The 13,146-nt window shown below is 36.7% G+C and overlaps 1 protein-coding gene across 2 annotated transcripts in view; it reads right to left on the minus strand.

Moving 5' to 3' along the window:
* Nucleotides 1–13,146, minus strand: part of LOC107680527 (KN motif and ankyrin repeat domain-containing protein 1-like) — a 63,440-nt gene that overhangs the window by 38,373 nt on the left and 11,921 nt on the right. For both annotated transcript variants that reach the window (XM_016476450.1, XM_016476441.1), the window contains exon 2: nucleotides 6,095–6,191. The gene's annotated coding sequence lies outside the window, so the exon portion shown is untranslated. The remainder of the gene's footprint in view (nucleotides 1–6,094; nucleotides 6,192–13,146) is intronic.

Consider the following 13,146-nt stretch of genomic DNA (forward strand, 5'->3'; position numbering starts at 1 on the left):
ATTTTTGTGGTAATAAAAATAGATGTAGGTTAAGTGAACAATAGCCTTTAAATTTACTTAAAATACATATATAATATCAATGAGGCAATAATAATTAGTTCAAATAAAGTATCAAAAGCAAGAAATCATATGGTTTTATTGAACAAAACAGTTAAAATACTATATTATAATGTAATAGAACCACTGATCTATATATAATTATAAAATAATATAATATAATATAATCTCTATTATAGATCAGTGAATAGAGCTAATGTACAGTACGCATTACAACAAATGCCTGCAGGGGGAGCCAACGGCCTGACGATTATTTTTACACATTACTGTGCGATCTAATACTTGTTTAATATTGACCAAGCATCATTTAATTCAAATGTCCACTTAATCTTTAATATTTGGCCATTTCTTTACGACAGAAATGCTATAGCCACTGTAATTTAATGAATATGTGGACATCAAAACGTGTAAACTCAGAGTGAGGGTTTGAGCTTTTATTTTGAAACCGCGAGATAATGATGTATTCTCTTGTGTTTGCGTGGATTTATAAATTATTTACCTTACAAATCTGATGAATTGGCACACATTGCGTTCCCAGATGAACGTTATAATAAACCCAAACTCACAACAACATGCAGAGATGGAGTTTGAGCGGCTCCACACGTGTAAATGATAACAGCTCCTGTGGAACAGCCTTTACTGTGAACGGAGCCGCTGTGAGACGCACATACGTAACCTACACGCCTATAACTGCATTACATATAATTATTTAATTAAATCGTAGCGTTTGTGAATTTACAGTTATGTTTAATTATGATTTTTAAATGGGTTTAATATATCATGCAGCCTTGGAAAACAGTCTAATAATGTGTTTTATGGATTCTCGTCCATGAAATACGCCACTTCCAGTATTTTGCGGTTAGTCGACGCAGGCAAAATAAAGTCAAGGATGTTTAAAAATCGAATAGTCGAATAGAATCGACGAATCGCGACAGCCCTATTTTGAACCAAACAGCTTCAGGAGCATCCAAGACGATACACTTTCTATTCACCGTCTACCTCTTCTCTTTAGCAGAAATGTAGTGCAGTGAATACACTTCCACTTTTGTCTGCTTGCAGCCAGAGAACAAAAACGATTTCAACAGACACTGGACTGTATCAACTTCTCTACCAGACTAAACTGGGGTTACACTGAGCCAGCCAATACTACAAGGCTTTTGTGCGAGTCCAAGTGCAGTCCAAATTTCCAACTTTGACAACACTGCCATCTACAGGCTTCCAGCATACACTGTTTCAGTGAATGAGCGCATGAGCACACAAACACAATAAAACTAATTAATAAACAAATCAATCCCCCCCCCAGCACAAATACAATTAAATGCAAGTTTTCTTCCATATCAATCAAACCAGCAACAGACAAAATGGAAAGAAAAACACACACCAAAAAAAAAAAAATCCATTAAGTCTAATTATCTCACTGTTTCCATCAGAGAAAAAAAAAAGTCATGTAAAGCATGTATGAAAGCATTTGAGGGGAAACAGTTCACTCAACATAGCACTGCAGAGCAAACTCACCACTTCATTTAACAATGATCCAGCCCTTTCACTCCACAGGGGTGTAAAGAGGGGACAGGCACACAGAGTGGGTAGTCCCTCACACTTTCACTATCGGTCCCCTCATTTCCCTGACAGATGGATGTCTTTTACTACTCATCTCGTTCTATTAGTTTTGTAACTAAATGAAACAATGTGCATTTTTTTCCATGTTATCTTTCGTTCCCATCCTATCTCCTCACCTCTGTCCAACCGTGCATTTGACCAAGGACAGACTGGAGCCAGTTATTTGTTTTGCTCTCCAGTGGAGCCAGGGAGACTGAGAGGCCCAGCGGCCGTTCTTCTCATGATAAAGAGCCTTGAGAGGGCTGGAGGCCAAGGGAGCCTCCCAGAGTTACAGCCACTGAATGCTGCAATACCATGCTTTATCAAAATGCATATCAAATTATACTGCAGGATTAAGATTAAATTGTTTGTTTCTTTGTGTCAGACAACTGACCTTCAAAAAAAAAAAAAAAAAAAAAAAACAAAAACACACACAAGCTTTAGTCAACCTTCTGAGAGAAGGATTAAAATGTTTAGTTGTGTTCACTCTGGCTTGGTTTGAAATCCATTGACACTGATGATGACTGACACAAGGTTTTTGCTTTCCTCAGCCAGACAGTTTTCAAAGTCAACTGAGGGACCAGAGGACCGTTTATGGGAATGAAATATTTCTGATGAGTATTAACCTCATTTTATATTTTATATTTTAATGTCTTTACTATTATATAATATATTTTTAATATTTAATACACATTTAAAATATTTATTTACTGCTACAAATAATAAAAACAACATTAATATATTTTAGTTTATTAAGTAATTCAGTAATTTTAGTAATTTATTAACATTTATTATATTAAAATAATAGAATTTATTATATCATTTTAAATTTATTATATACATTGACATATTTAGTTTCAGATACACAAATGTTTCTAATACAAAAAATGGATTTTATTCAGAAAAAAAGTACATTTTAATTAAAAGAACAATAAATAATATAAAAAATATAATAAAACATTTATATAATATACAATTAATTCTACTTTAGTCATTAATATATTAATGTTTTTACTTGTTGTTTTACACACACACACACACACACTTAATATGTTATACTTGCGTATATTTAATATATTCTTAATATATTATATTTATTACACAAGATATATAAAAATAGTTTTATATATATATATATATATATATATATAAATTCATTCAAAGGATGCTTATAATTCCCACCTACATGCTAAATCCAAATGAAGACTTACTGTTTACAAGACAAATAAAAAAAGAAAGAAAAAAGGAAGAAAGAAAAGAATTAATTGGAAACCCAAAGAGTGCTCCTTGTTGACAGACACTAGAGGAATGTTTAAGACAGCAGTTACAAAGAAGCAGGAGAAATTCCAACGCTAAACACACCTTGCCAGCCTTAATTAGAGCTGCGTTTAAATGCTAAAGGGTTTTGTTTGGCTTAACCACTTGAGCTGGCTACGCTATAATGGTGCTAATGAGAAAGGGCCCATTCCGGGGGGCTGGGAAGGGAGGGGGTGGATTAGGCTGGGAAATGCATGGAATGGCAAACCTTGGCATCCAACGGACACAATCCCTCTAAAAAAGCAATTACCAGCAGAATGAACTGGTACAACATACACAAACTCACAGGCACATTTCATCAGAAGTGTCATCCATCACCAGAGCTTTTCACGGTGATTTCTGATCTCTAAGGAATTACCCATATCAGAACCGTTGGCATTAGCACAAGTGTCCCACCAGGTTTTGTCAGAAAACGCATTGAAAATCAATTTTCCCTCTGCTCCCCACGTTACAGGTCCTAATGATCCTGAAGCCACATCCACAGCTGTCGCCCTGCCCAAAATCAGCACAACAAAGACCCAGAGCATCCCCTGTGAAAGTTTGGGAAATCATTCATCCGCTATGCTTTCAATTGAGTGAGCAACCGTAAAGCAGGCAACAATACGTTTCAGGGAGGTACTCAGATACGCTTTGTAAAACTCACTCTAATAGATGCCAATGGCAGACACAGGTAAAGGAAAGTGACAACTGGCTCAATCTCAGCTTCCAGATAAAAAAAAAAAAAAAGAGATGTAAAAACAACAAACTAACATTAATATGGCAAAGGATCTTGTTAGTGGCCTAATGTATTCCCTATGAATTAATTTCCTAACCCTTATGCACGGTTTATGCATGGCCATCTGTTGAGCGTTGACTGGACCAGCTGTTCAACACCAACATTTGAGTCTCGAAATAAGATAGAATCTCGACTAGCCGGTCACTATCCTGGTAGCCTTTTGTCTCCAGTTGTAGATATGGTCTAGAGGGACTACAGAGGTGACATCATGGCCAAGGCTGGCCATTAAATGGCTTTTCATGCTGATATTAAGTGGACCGATATGGCATGAGCTTATCAGTGGAAACTGAGAGATGCTCTTTAAGGTCCTCTGATAAGCAAAGAGGACATATTCCAATAGCTAAACGATGCGCCGTATAATGTTATCTGAGAATGAAAGAGCTTGGTGGGAACATAGATTTGATTAAGTAGAAACCTTGACAATTTAGACACAACAAATAAAGTTTCTGTCAAAAAAGTCTTAGGTTAAAAAAAAAGAAAAAACGAGACACCCAATCCATAGCTATTTGTTGTCTAAAACTTTTTGGTTGTTTACTCGCAGCAAGTGTGGGAGAGAGGTATATAATGGTGTTGTCACAGTGAAGTGATTTGTCTCACCACACAGACAAGGAAGAGAAACTGTGAGGATCCCATCCGGGTTAGACACTGGTTGACGAAGCCAGTTTGAGGAATCCCCCCACATTTACACCCTGCCATCCAACACACACACACACACACACACACACACTTTTCCGCCCGTCCCATTCTCCCCATGGGATCTGTCGGACTGTCAGAGCACTAAAGCATGCTCTGTAAAACTTCTCATGACTAGAACGAATGCAGTAGACAATCAGACAGTAGAAATTTTCATTGCTTCCTGTATAACAACTGAGGCAGGAATAGGCTGAACAATAGTGAGAGGAGGTGCATGAATACTTAGACAGGGCTTTGACTTGATTCCCATTAAGGTAGATTTAGAAAGCTGTTGTAAAAAAATGCATATCACTCTGGTGGTATAAATATGTAAAAAAAAAAAATCTTATATACTTAAATGTTTAAAAGTTTGAGGTCAGTAAAATTTTATTTTTGAATAAAAATAAATGCTGCTCTTTTGAACAATTTAAAAGGAATCTGCAAAAAAAAAAAAAGTCATGGTTTCCACAAAAAAAGATTGAACAACTGTTTTCTACTTTGATCATAAGAAATGTTTATTGAGCACCAAATCAGAATGGATTTCTGAAGGATCATGTGACACTGAAGACTGGAGTAATGGCTGCTGAAAATTCAGCTTTGCCATCAAAGGAATAAATTGCACTGTAATGCTATTTCAATGTTACTGTTTTAATGTATTTTAAACCAAATAAATGCAGCCATGATGAGACTTCTTTCAAAAAACATTTTTTTAAAAATCGTATCACATCCATACTTTTGTACATTAGTAGTAACCCATATTCTTATCAACTGAGATTTTTAAAGACGACATGAAAATAAGCTGTTTAGACTACAAAACGAATGACTGAAATGGTTAGCCAAGGACAGTAAAATAATAATTTACCAGATTAACACCTTGTGTGTGCGGTGCTTTCCCTAGTTCTTTTGAAAGAGACATTATAGTCTGTAAATGGACCCTTCTGTCTGCTTAAACTGAAAGGTATAATGAGTATTGTGGTTGACAACGTGTCAGCAGCATCTACAAAACCAATGACAAATCCAGCATGTTCACAAAAGGCCTCTGTCTGAGGACTCACACACAAGCAACCAAAGTAAATCACAAACAAGCCTCTAATTGAACAACATGGAAAGGAAACATTCAATAAGTTGAGGCCAAAAGGTCCTTTCTTCATAAAACAACAGTCGATGGAATGTGTTAAAATGGCATCCGTTTACAAATCGACGTATTCATATTTCATACATACACCATGTCCAAAATCACTAGATCATTCAGGGGGGGAAAAGTCCTTTCATAATAAACACACTCAAAAAAATATAAAAAGTGAAGTCAGGAGATACAAATTAAAATCTGTGCCTAATGGCATAGTTCCCTCAAGTTGTTCTAAACCCGACTTTCGTGAGTGTACGACCTTTCTTTTGTTTAACATAAAAGACAATATTGTGAAGAATGTTGGGAACCAATCAGTTTTGGTTACCATTGACTTTCATTGTATGGACAAAAAAAATAAAATACAATGGAAGTAAATGAGAACCGAAACTGTTTGGTTCCCAACATTCTTCACGATATCTTCTTTTGTGTTCCACAGCAGAAAGCCATACAGGTTTGGAACGACATGATAGAATTTCAGTTTTTGGCTAAACAGTGCCTTTAAACAAAACAAGGATGACAGTGAGAAGAAACAAACAAAACATCACCTGCTGTTGAGTGGTGAGAAGACCCCCAGTTTTCAGAGCTTATGTTCTCCAAATAAAACGTGCAGCAGGAAACCCTTTAACAGATGACAAGCATTGCCTGAAGAAAGAAAAAGAGATACTGAGATCAATAGGATGATGTCGACTGATCATATGACATTTACAGAATGAAAATAACAAGCCATAAGGAATGTATAACCATACAGGGATGAAGCAGCAGCTGTTGCTCTGCTGTAGTCACTATCCATGACATCTGACAACCTATGAATTTAACTGTCCCCTAGAGCTAAAGCTGATTTTGCACATTGACATGATGCCTGTTTAATGTATTTAATGTTCAGACATGTTATGAGAGCTGAACAGTGCTGACAGCTGTGACTAGTTTTTCAAACTTTTCATCAGCAGCTGATCAGAAATAAACATACACACAAAAAGCATGTAATTTAATGAAAAACCATGAGCAAACCAAACCTTCAATTTTGTATAACAAATCTTTAAGTATCTGTATGTGTAAGAGCTTTCAGCAAAGCTATAGAATACAGAGTGATTAAAGACTTTATAGATTATTTTATTAGTATTCTCTCTCTATTTATTAGTACTCTCTAATAGTACCATTAAGATTATTTTTCATTATTACATGTCTCAGAGATATGCAATTTAGGAAAATTGCTTCAGATTCCTTAAAAGTAACACCAGAAACAGTAGGACAACTTCAGCTGAGCTCCGTAGGACCATTAGCTCCTCATGACTGATATTGTGTTTTTGTTTATGGTGTGAGGGGTCAAAGGGTCATAAGGTTATGACAATACTAGCGCACCCTCTTGCAGATAATACACTGTATTGTGTGGAGATCACTGGAGCTCTGCTCTCCGCAGGAAGTTGAGACTGAGAGCTGTGATAAGTGAGCTCTGGAGGAGAACAGACAGTGGCATTGTGACCCTTTAGGTCACTGTACACTCACATCAAAGCAGGAATCCCACATCTAACCCATCCCTCTAATTACAAGAGCTCTGAGAACAAGAGTAACTCATGAGGAAAATTATAATACGAGAAGATGTGCCCTGAAATTATAAAAATGTGTGTGAATCAGATCTTGCTGAAACTTACTATTAGATGCATTCAGTATCATCTCATTAATCTAAACCATTCATTACCTTTTAAATAAATTATTTCAGTATTTCTACTTTTTAAAAAAAATCACATTTAAAGGGACAGTTCACCCAAAAAAAAAGAAAATTCTGTCAATAATTACTCACCCTCATGTTGTTCCAAACCCGTAAGACCTTCATTCATCTTCAGAACACAAATTAAGATATTTTGTACCCTGCATAGGCATCATCGCAACTGAAATGTTCAAGGCCTAGAAAGGTAGTGAGGACATCGTTAAAATAGTCAATGTGACATCAGCGGTTCAACCGTAATGTTATGAAGCTACGAGAATACTTTGTGCACAAAGAAAACAAAAATAATGACTTTATTCAACAAATTCTTCTCTTCTGTGTCAGTCTTCGACGCACGTTCACAACAGTACCAAGCATAATGGACTATTTTAACAATGTCCTTACTACCTTTCTGGGCCTTGAACGTTTCAGTTGTATTGCTGTCTGTGCAGGGTCAGAAAGCTGTCGGATTTCATCAAAAATATCTTAATTTGTGTTCCGAAGATGAACGAAGGTCTTACAAGTAAACATAAATAAACACTTTATTAAAATGTGTTGGAAAACATGGAGTTCCACATACATAATTTTGAGAATACGTGCACAAACTGCGTCTTGAATAAGGCTTTGTAGATGCAACCATATGTATCATAACTTCTCACCATGTTAAATAATGTTAGATATATATTTTTTTATTTTATTTTATTTATTGTTTCATATCATTTCATGCAGAGATGGGGTCAGAAATGCTAACAAGTAAATAAATAAATACTTCCAAATTTTTGTTCATTTTGTTCCAAAACATTGAACTCTGTAATCTGCATTAGGAAACAGTGGGCAGCCTGAGAGCAGTCAGATGCTCTTTCTGGTCTACAAGCTACTTGTGTCCATTAGACAGGACACCCCAAGTGGACTGATCTTACAGAACACAGCTCGGTTCATGACCCTGACACTACAGGAATTCCTGGGAATGAGCTCAGTAATTGCGAGCATGGCTTAACGAATCAATGAGCACTGATCAAATTAGGAGAAGCATTGTCTATCGACCGCAAAGCTGACTCCAGGGACCCTCCTCTTGGTTTGGAGCAGCAGTCAGTGGGACTTGCACGTAATCCGGCATTACTGAGAGAGAGAATGAGGGGTATTTAGAAATAAACAAGGATCAGAATTTAAGAATCCTGCATCTTATCCCTAAGGCAGTTTTTATGGTACTTACGGCGGATTATTAAACCATTCAAAATAAGAATGGAGATTTGTGAATCTTATAAAGAAGCATTGAAAAAAACTAAAGGTAATAAACACTTGAATGCAAAATGCATGCATTCAAAGCTAATGACTCCTTTTAAACATGACCAGTTCTCTGTTGCTTAGAGGCTTTGCCAGATCAAGACAGTATTATTCTTCCTTTAAGGGAGAGATCTGTCACTGTACAGCATACTTGTCTGCCAAGGCCTGAGGTTAAGGAATTTTTAATCAAGTCATCACACCACAAGCCCCTGGAAGAGTTTTAAACAGTCCAAGCACTCACACACAAGACATTTACACACAACAGTGCATTGATCCCAAAAAATAAAAGGCAAATATCAAGCAGCTTTGCTTCAAAAGACAAAAGTGGTGATTGTCTTAACTAAATATGATTAAAGTGTTTTCCAATGTGTCTTTAGTATTTTATTTTTACACTTAAAGCAGCAATACAAATGTATCTTTGATAAATCTGTGAAAAGTTATAGTTAGAATGCATTGCATAATGTATGTTGTAGGCTCAAGTTATCCTTTGAGATTATTGTATGAAAGCAATATCCTTATTTGCATCCACTTACATTTGTGCACACACTTTTTCTGCAATGTCACAATTCAAGTCATGCTTGAACTTGCTTGAACTTGGAATCAGCATTTCATTGTGCTGTCACGCACTTGGAGCCAAACTACAAAAACTTGGTCAGCTCCTGACAACATCAGGTTCCCCATTAGCATGAGTGGATTTTAACAAGCGAGCCGATTTAACTAATATAAAAATGTTTGGTTGTATTGATTAGTGTACGCAGAATTTACAAGAGGCATGTGAGATATGCTCTCATCCCTTAATGTAGTTCAATTAATACAAAGGTTGAGAAACTGTGATCTACAACATTCATCTGTAACTTGCACAATGAATTTGTATGAACCCATATGTTTTAGTACGGACATGCTTCTGGAATACCTGAATTCATAAGCTACCAATTCAAAAAGACACATGAGATCCGGCTGGTAACTTGTGACTGCTAAAAATGCCCCCAGGTTTTATTTACATGTAGTTTCACATACATAACCCCAAACTACCGCACTACAAACTTCAGGCATCATCAGCGACAACAATTTATCCATAGAATGTTTATTAATATTCTGATAATCTGAATATTTTGTCCCACAGATTCTAATCAATGAGCTAAAAAGGTCAAGTTGACGTGCAGGTGGCCTGTTCATTACAATAAATAAAGTAGGTGGTGAGATCCTGCTCTGTCGTTTAAACAAATGCACCAAAACTCTGTTGTGATTTTTCTGTCAGAAAACTAACTTGTTTGATTTTTCTTGAAAGCATGGAGGGTGGATGAAAAGACATTAGAAGGTTGAATCCAGATGGAAATTTGGTTACCTAGGTGAACCTGCCCCTATTAGTTAAGACAGAAACCTGAGAGGACTATTATGAACTGGGCTTTGCTTTAGCTCAGCATTGAGCTCAGAGAAGCCAAGAACCGAATCTCACACAGACACAGACAGCCAGGTCGTTTCTGATTAATATTAAGCAGAAACATGGAGTTAGCAAATTCGGTTTGTTAGTTAAATTGGGGAGGGGAGAGAGTCAGATGAGGCTGATGTCAGATGTGGTGTTTAATCACAATTTAGAGTATTTATACATGTGTTATCAACAGAAGCATGTCTGAACATAAAGAGCAAGCCTGTTGCCACAGGCTTGTACTGGTTAAAGATAAGATCATTGAGAACTCAAGCCAATTGCCTAATGTTTAGCAATTAACAATATTCACATCGAGCATTTGCAGGAAGTCAACAGGAAGAAAATTAATATTAAAGGGATTTGGAACAACATGAGGTAAATAAAGAATTTATTTGGGGGTGAACTGTCCCTTTAACTACTATACTAAAGTTAGCCAAAACTTTGTTAGCCGGATATCTACAGGCTTATTTTGGAGGGAGGAAAGCAGCCAACAGCTTCATACAGAAAGCATGGCTTAGAGGAGAAAGGACAGCCTGATTTAAACTTAGCAAGCATCTACTGATTATATATATAGAAAAAGAAAGACAGTTAAGGCTGTCAAACACAGAATAAGAGGCACTATGGCGTGCCACGGCTAGGACAAAGACACCACATTCATTTCAAGGCAAAAGTTCACTTCAAGAATGAACAAAATGGTTTTGATTTATCTCAAATTAGGTGAAATAAAATTTGCACAAATTGAACCTTTAGGGTTACAACAGTTTGTCACTAGGGCAGAACCCTCAAAGGGACACCTTTGTACTTTTTAACGCCTAAAAGGTGCATATTAGTATCCCTAAATGTTCAATTTTTTCACATTTTTAATAACAGTTTATATGAAGCATACAGACTTCATGAAGCCAAAGATAGTTTTTTTCTGAAAAATGTGTAATACACAATCTTCCAGCATATGGCCATTATGTACATTATGTAATCAATGATTTGGGACAAATATAATGAAATTTAATATGTGTGGTGTGGCAAGATTTTGAACAGCCTCCGGAGTCTGTTGGTGTGCTCTCATCAACATGCTTCTCATCCGGTGTGCAAACTCCTTAAAGGGGTCATCGGATGCGACATGCACAAGTTGTTTGAACTGAAATGTGTTTTGGCAGTGTGTGTACACAACCACCCTATAATAATAATAATAAGATCCAGCCAGTGGGCTTTTTTTTAATCTCGTTAAATCATTTCCCCTTTCTCAAATCAAGCCATTCTCAGATGCCTGTCTGTGTGACGTCACACAGACCCAGGCCCCTCCCACGATTGTTGATTGACAGTAGCGTTTTACCTTAGACCTGCCCTGAGTGAGCTGTCATCAGTCCGCCATTGTTTCAACGCTGGAGCAGATGTGGACAAGAATTACTCCTAAGCAATTGAAGTGTTTTGTGGTTGGATGTAATAATGAACTCTCTAAAAATTTAAAAGGGGGGTTCAATGCTGTTTCATGCATTCAGAGTTGTTTACACTGTTAAAGAGTTGGATTCTCATGCTAAGCATGGACAAAGTTTCAAAAAACAATTTGGACGTATGACGGAGTATTTCTGTGCCAAAACTCTTAGTTCCGGGTTCGTACAAGTTTCGGAGAATTTTTTTCGATCATGGCTCTTCATGACGTAGATGAGGGTGGAACTCCTTATATGGTCATTTCTCCCGGAAAAACACGCCCGCACACGCATTGACCAGAGCGAGAGCAAATCGCGCCCATCAACAAGCTTCATCAGGCGGCAGCGCTGCACGGGACTTGCTCGGGAAGAATGTCTCCAAAGAAGTGTGTTTTTGGTTGTAAGGGAAAGATAACTAAGAGAAAGCTTCCTAAAGAACCCAGCGTTATGTAAACAGTGGATACAGTTTGTTTTCGACGCTGGATTTGCACATCGTTTGATACTGAAAGATGGAGCGGTCCCAGCTATAAAAGATTCAGAACTGCAGATGTTAAGTGAAACGGCATCAATGTCTATTTTGTCTGCTACGGCGCGCCTCCAGGAGCTCGGCTTTTTCCGGAGAGAATCGTAAAGCTGTATATTTCTTTTATAAATATGATAAAACTAAAGACTTTCTGGAGATATGAAGGATGCAGTACTACTCTATACGTACTCAAGATTAACATGATATTGTGTGAAACTGTGTGTGTTATGCCCCCTTTAAATACATCTATTATGGTGATTCACGTCAATAGATGACCGTGCAGCATCTAACAGCATTGCAGTATTGGCACTTAAAGCACACAAAGAACACGATGGTAATGCTAATTAAAAACTACTGAAATCATCTTTAATAATTTTAAAGTTGTGAAAGTAAAATATAACTTATTGTGGTTTTCTTTCTAAAGTCTACACACCAATCATTAAAAATAAGTTACTCAAAACTACCCGTTCTTGAATATTCTCCATATCATACGGGCCTAAAAAGAGTTTTACTGCTTTCAGACAAGCCAGGCAGCATGTGACCACTGGACAACTAAAGGTAGTGTGTAGGACATCGGCCTGGCTGACACTGACTCAAGCAGTAACTCAAGCAGTCTGACAAGCAGCGGTAGACACCTTCATCTGAAACCTGAGGAGATCAGTGGTCAGTCACCCACACTGTAAAAAGTAATCACTGAATCTACTTAAGAAAAGCGAGTAAACATAACTGATTTTTACAAATTTGTTGAATTTACTTAATTACTCTGTGTTATGTGAACTTTCAGGTGGATGCAATAGTTAAACTAAACAACTTTAGTAAACAGTACTTAAGAGCATCTAGTTTGTTGGATTAAAGGTCTGTTTTCATTGTCTGGTGCAAAGAACAATGAATACAGTTTTAGAGTGAATACAATTTGAAATGGTTAAGGTTTTTTTTTTTTACAGATAGGGTTCAAATAACAGTAAGATTTCATCTTTTTGGCTTGCCCACAAGCTGTTGTTGCCTCATAATCCAGTAGAGCATTTCACAATCATCATATGTATATTAATAACTTCATATATTTACTGGATTTTGGTAACTGCAGCATATGACAAAAACATTAATGTGTTCTGCTACTCCTATTTTAATTTCTTCAATGTGTTGGGAGTCCCTGCGTATGCGCAATGTGAACGTGTACAGGTGATTGGTGACGACGTAAAAAAAAAATATATACATATATATGTATATATATATATATA

Source organism: Sinocyclocheilus anshuiensis, unplaced genomic scaffold, assembly GCF_001515605.1.
Source record: "Sinocyclocheilus anshuiensis isolate Anshui unplaced genomic scaffold, SAMN03320099.WGS_v1.1 scaffold697, whole genome shotgun sequence".
NCBI classification, from domain to species: Eukaryota; Metazoa; Chordata; class Actinopteri; order Cypriniformes; family Cyprinidae; genus Sinocyclocheilus; species Sinocyclocheilus anshuiensis.